The sequence below is a fragment of the Pan paniscus genome, chromosome 2 (assembly GCF_029289425.2).
Source record: "Pan paniscus chromosome 2, NHGRI_mPanPan1-v2.0_pri, whole genome shotgun sequence".
NCBI classification, from domain to species: Eukaryota; Metazoa; Chordata; class Mammalia; order Primates; family Hominidae; genus Pan; species Pan paniscus.
In genome coordinates this window covers 118,278,837-118,284,353 of record NC_085926.1, presented here as the reverse complement: position 1 = coordinate 118,284,353, position 5,517 = coordinate 118,278,837, and the positions used below count along the sequence as shown (strand labels likewise).

The 5,517-nt window shown below is 46.0% G+C and overlaps 1 pseudogene; it reads right to left on the bottom strand.

Annotated features, from left to right (window-relative positions):
• Window positions 1–513: 513 nt before the first annotated feature.
• Window positions 514–4,075, bottom strand: LOC100975380 (prostate tumor-overexpressed gene 1 protein-like; annotated as a pseudogene).
• Window positions 4,076–5,517: the final 1,442 nt, after the last annotated feature.

Below are 5,517 nucleotides of genomic sequence, written 5' to 3'. Positions count from 1 at the left end.
GCTTGATCCCGGAGGCGCAGGTTGCAGTGAGCCGAGAACGCGCAACTGCACTCCAGCCTGGGCGACAGTGAGACTCTGCCTAAAAAAAAAAAAAAAAGAAAGAAAGAAAGAAAAAGAAAGAATGTATAAAGACAAAAGCTAAAATTATTTTAATATAAAACAGTAGAATGTACAAATAAATACAAAATCCTTTGCAAAAGATGAAAAAGATTGGTCTGATTAAGAAAAAAGACTGAGCAAACGTAATAAAATTAAAAATTCTGTAGAAAACTACAAATTAGGAGAAATTAAAAGTTTAATAAGAGAAACCCATAGCAACAAACTGGAATCCTAAAGAAAATAGCTGATTTCCTAGTAAAAATACAAATTACCAAAATTGACTCTGAAATAAGGATAGTATAAATAGAACAAGTAGCACAGAAAAGTTTGAAATTGTCCTTAAAAGTCTTGCATTGGGAAAGATCCCACGATTACATGGGTTCACAGCTGAGTGTTAGTTGACTTTTTAACGAATTCTTTTTTTTTTTTTTTTTTTTTTTTTTTTTTTTTTTTGGTTTTTAAAAGGCTTTATTGGGGAAACGTACAGGGGTGAGGACCGTCCTTGGAAGCCTCAGGACGCCATCCTCCATGTTGCTGGGCAATCGAAGTCCCCAGGGGCCCCTGCTCAGAAGCGTGTCACCAGTCTCTGCGGGGGCCTCGTCTGTGACTCCTGGAGGGGCCCAGCCCGGGGTAGCCACTACCCTCCATTCCTTACTGCTGCTGCTCCTGCTCCAGGTTCCACTGCAGGACCTGCTGCTGGTTGGCAATGACTTGCCGTATGCCGTTGAGGAAGTTGCCCTGGTCACGGAGGATGAGGCCGAGGAAGATTTTCTTTTCAGAGGAGTACAGGAGCATGAGCACGCGGATCTCGCACAACGCTTTGTAGGAAAAATGCACTCAGCCGGCGAAGCCATTGTCCATGATCTGGCACAGGCTCTTCAGCGTCTCCAGGTCCTTGGTGAAGTGGAACTGCACCAGGCACGAGTTCCGCAACAGCAGCACAGGGTGGTCAGCAGCTGCTGCGGGATGAGCTGCATGTACAGCTTCCTCGGCCACTGCTCGGTCCTCATGATCTCCCCCTGGTTCACGTAGACGTGGGACGGCAGCCACCTTTTGGATCGACTTTTGGGCTCAGGCCTGGGTTCCTGCCACTCCATGACGCCTCTCCACGCCAGGAACTTGTTGTTGAAGATCTGGACTGGGCCTGAGTTGACACTACCAGGTCCCACTGCTTGCTTGCGGGTAGTGATGACCTGCCGGATGGCGCTGATGAAGCCGCTCTGGTCGTAGGGGATGAAGCCCATGAAGATCTGCCTCTTGGAAGAGTACAGGAGCATGCGCACGCACATCTCGCAGGGGGAGATGTGGGGAAACAGCGTGCAGCCCGCCAAGCCGTTGCCCATGATGCGGCAGAGCCCACTGAGCAAGCAGCAGTCTCGGTTGGTGAAGTGGAACTGTGCCAGCTGGGAGTTGCGGAACAGGGGTCCCAGGGTGGTCATCAGCTGCTGCGGGATCAGCTGCATGATCAGCTTCTGCTGCCACTGGTTGGTCTCCAGGTTCTCGCCTTGGTTCACGTAGGCTTGGCAGGGCAGGGTCCGCCTCAACTTTACAGTGGAGTCACAGTAGGGTCTGCGCTTCTCCTGTCACTCGAGGACGCCGCTCCAGGCCAGCAGCCTGTTGCTGAGCCGGTGCTCGCTCACGGCCAGGCCCCCGAGGGTGAGCCCAGGTGAGGAGGGCCCGATGGGACCCAGCGCCCGGAAGACAAGAGCACCTTCCACGGGAGGGGCCGAGCAGGCCCGGATCTGCAGAGACTGCGGGCCTCGGGGGCTGGCTGGCCAGGAGCGCGAGCGGACAGCGCGCACTATGAGGGGCCGCGCGGGGCGGCCGTGACCCCCGAGGGGGTCCCCGGCGCCGGAGCGGTACGGGGCCCGGCGCGGACGGACCATGGCGGGCGCGGGCCTAGCGGGCAGGGAGCTGCTACGGGCCACATGGGGGGCTGCGGACTCTATCGACTGAAGGGCGCGGGCTCGTGGCTTCGGGGGAGACTGGCTGAGCCGTACCAAGCACAGCGGACGCGCCACCGCAGAGAGGTAGCCGCGGCCGAACCACTGCAACTTTTACTGAATTATAATGTTATTTTAAATGGTCAAGGCCTAGAAAAGAAAAAGGGACTTTCCTCGATTCATTTCATAGTTTAATATTAATATAGTTAATATAGTTCATCTAATCTGCGAATGATTATAAAACTCACATTATGTACCATTACGCTTCTTAGCACTTAGAATTTTTATTTTAAGTTTACTGAAAGCACTGCTTTGGGTTTTTCTTTCTTTCTTTCTTTCTTTTTTTCTGAGACGGAGTCTCGCTCAGTAGCCTAGGCTGGAGTGCAGTGGCGAGATCTCGGCTCACTGCAAACTCCGCCTCCCGGGTTCATGCCATTCTCCTGGCTCAGCCTCCGGAGTAGCTGGGACTACAGGCGCCCGCCACCACGCCCAGCTAATTTTTTTGTATTTTTAGTAGAGATGGGGTTTCACCGTGTTAGCCAGGATGGTCTGGATCTCCTGACCTCGTGATCCGCCCACTTGGGATTACAGGCATCAGCCACCGCGCCCGGCCTGCTTTGGGCTTATTTTAAGAGATTTTTGAACATCTATCATTCTTCAGCTTTTTTTTTTTTTTTGAGACAGTCTCACTCCAATCATCCAGGCTGGAGTGCAGTGGCACGTTCTCGGCTCACTGCAACCTCTGCCTCCTGGTTCAAGCAATTCTCTTGCCTCAGCTGGGATTACAGGCATGCGCCACCACGTCTGGCTAATTTTTTTTTTTTTTTTAAAGTAGAGATGGGGTTTCACCATGTTGGCCAGGCTGGTCTCGAACTCCTGGCCTCAGGTGATGCCCCCCGCCTTGGCCTCCCAAAGTGCTGGGATTACAGACCTGAGCCACCACGCCTGGCCTCATTCTTCTGCATTTATAAAAAAGGAAATAGCTTCATGCTCAGAGTTTTGCTCTTTTGGATCACTTTCCAAGTCAAACCTGCTGATGTCAGCATTTCTCTATGTAATACTGTCCTCTGTACCAAAAAGCAAGAGTAATAAGACCTTTTCCAAAAGAAGCATCCATTATCGTCTCTGTGATTTTTTCCAAACTTCTGACGTTCCGTTGGCAAGTTTTGATGCCGTAGCTTTCTTGTTCTTGCCAGCAGGTGTCAATGGAAGGTTTCAGGCAAGTTCACACAGGCACAGGCACAGGCACAGGTGATGATAACTGTCATGACAGCCCTGGCCAACAGCAATCATCAGCCTTATCCTGATTTCAGAGATGTTAAAATGTGAAAAAAATATGCATCATGGAATCAATGAAATGTAGTAGTACACAACCAGAAAATTTTTAACCTCACACATGGAATACAGGCACAATCATCCTAGATATTAGCAACTGGAACCCTGCAATGTATCTACAGAATAACGACCAAATACCCAGACCTTTATTTTGAGAAGCAGTTGGGCAGTTAACAGGAAGAGAAATTGAGTGAAGATAATGAAGTCATGCCCAGAACGTTATTGCTGCTGGTGTAACTTTTTTTTTTTTTTTTTTTTTTTTTTTAGAAAAACAGTATTTGCCTGGAGACCCAAGTTACAATCCTGGCTTAGTCATGTACCATCCATGTGACTTGGACCAACAGAAGTCATTCCTTGGTCCTGTGTCTCCAAGTAAAAGGAGAGCTTCCCTAAGGTTCTTTTCAGCTCTGATATTCAAGGAGTCCATGAGTCCAGGACAGTTTCTCATCTACCAGGAATCCAGCTCAGGTTTTATATAGGATCTGTACAAGTTAAACCTTGGTTACCCAGGTAGAAAACTGGTCACACTGCCCAATAAATCCTCCTGCTCTCTAATTTCACCCAGTGCAGAGTCTAATCAACAGCTCGAATAGAAATAAAATATTACCGGATTCCCCTCCCCAACTTATTTCAGACAAATAAGCACGTCCTGGCTCCTTTCTGAACCCAAGCCTAGGTAGGCCTCCTACGCAAATCGCCTTCAGGCAGCGTCAACAGGCAGAGCCTTGAGCCTGTTTCTACTGCCACCCTGCAGCTTCTCACGCACTCGGACACTCTCTTCCCGTGACTTCTTAATTCCCCTCTTGATATTTCTTTTATTTAAAATAAATTTACATATATTGTTTACTAAAAAAATTAAATTGAAAAATATACATAACCTCAAATTTACCAATTTAACCATTTTTAAGTGTCCAGTTCGGTGGCATTAAGCACATTCACATTGGTGTGCAACCTATTTACTTTTTCCATTAAAAAAATTATATGCCCTTACTAACAAATGCAAATATCTTCTAAAGGTAAAAAATGAAAACTGAAGGTCTCCCAGTCATTCTTTCCTAAGGAAATTACTCGAGTTTCTTGTGGATCCTTCTAGCAATTAATATACATGTGTGTACTATTTTGTATTTATACAGGCAGTTTTTCTTTTTAAAGATTTATACACATTGTGTTGCCCCTTGCTTTTATATTTAATAAAATACTTTGGAGCTCTTTCTATGTTAACACACATGGCTCTATCTCATTCTTTTCATTGTTTTTAAATGCATGATTATGAGATAATTTAACAGGTATCCTATTGATGTTACATTGTTTCCAGTTTTTCTGTGGCTATTTTTTTGTTACATTTGATTTTGCTATTACAAATACCATCCTTGAAAATATAATTTGTCATACATTATGTATTATATCTGTAGTCTCAATTCTTAACTGTGGAATTGCAAGAATAAATGAGATATGCATTTGTGTCCTTTTGCTATAATACAACTGTAATTGTAAGTAGAGTGCTTTCCTGAATTCTTTGTAGCCAGCTGGTCAGAGGTGAGGGTGACCTGGGGAAGTTGAACTTGCAGATACTGCCTGAAGTGAGGGCAGTTTGGCCTAACTCTGGTAGTTGGTGTTAGAACTCACAGGGAAGGAGAATCTCTAGGCAGAAGTCAGGACTGTGAGGTCCAGTCACCCCTACTTTTGGGGAGAGTCTAGTTCTATGACACAAAGGGTTAAGAAAATTAACTTCCATTCATGCTCATTACTAAAAAGTTGAGCAACTCTGTGAATTAGCAAATGGACTGTCCATCTGGAATGTTCTTTCATATGTCTGTTCTAAAGACTTGGTCTGATAGGCTACTTCTACAGCCCAAGGGAAGATAATAATTTCCTCGAGGGCTGTAAGTTATTCAACATTTTGTCCCTCTCTGAGAACCTACAAGAGTGCTTCCCTATGATAGATAATTAAAATAATAATAGTAGTAATAGTAGTAGTAATTATTTTATTTTATTTTACTTTTATTTTTCTTAGAGATGATGTCTCGCTTTGTCACCTAGCTTGGAGTGCAGTGGTGCAATCTCGGCTCTCTACAGCTATGACCCCCCAGGCTCAAGTTATCCTCCTGTCTCAGCCCCCCAAGTAGCTGGGACTACAGGC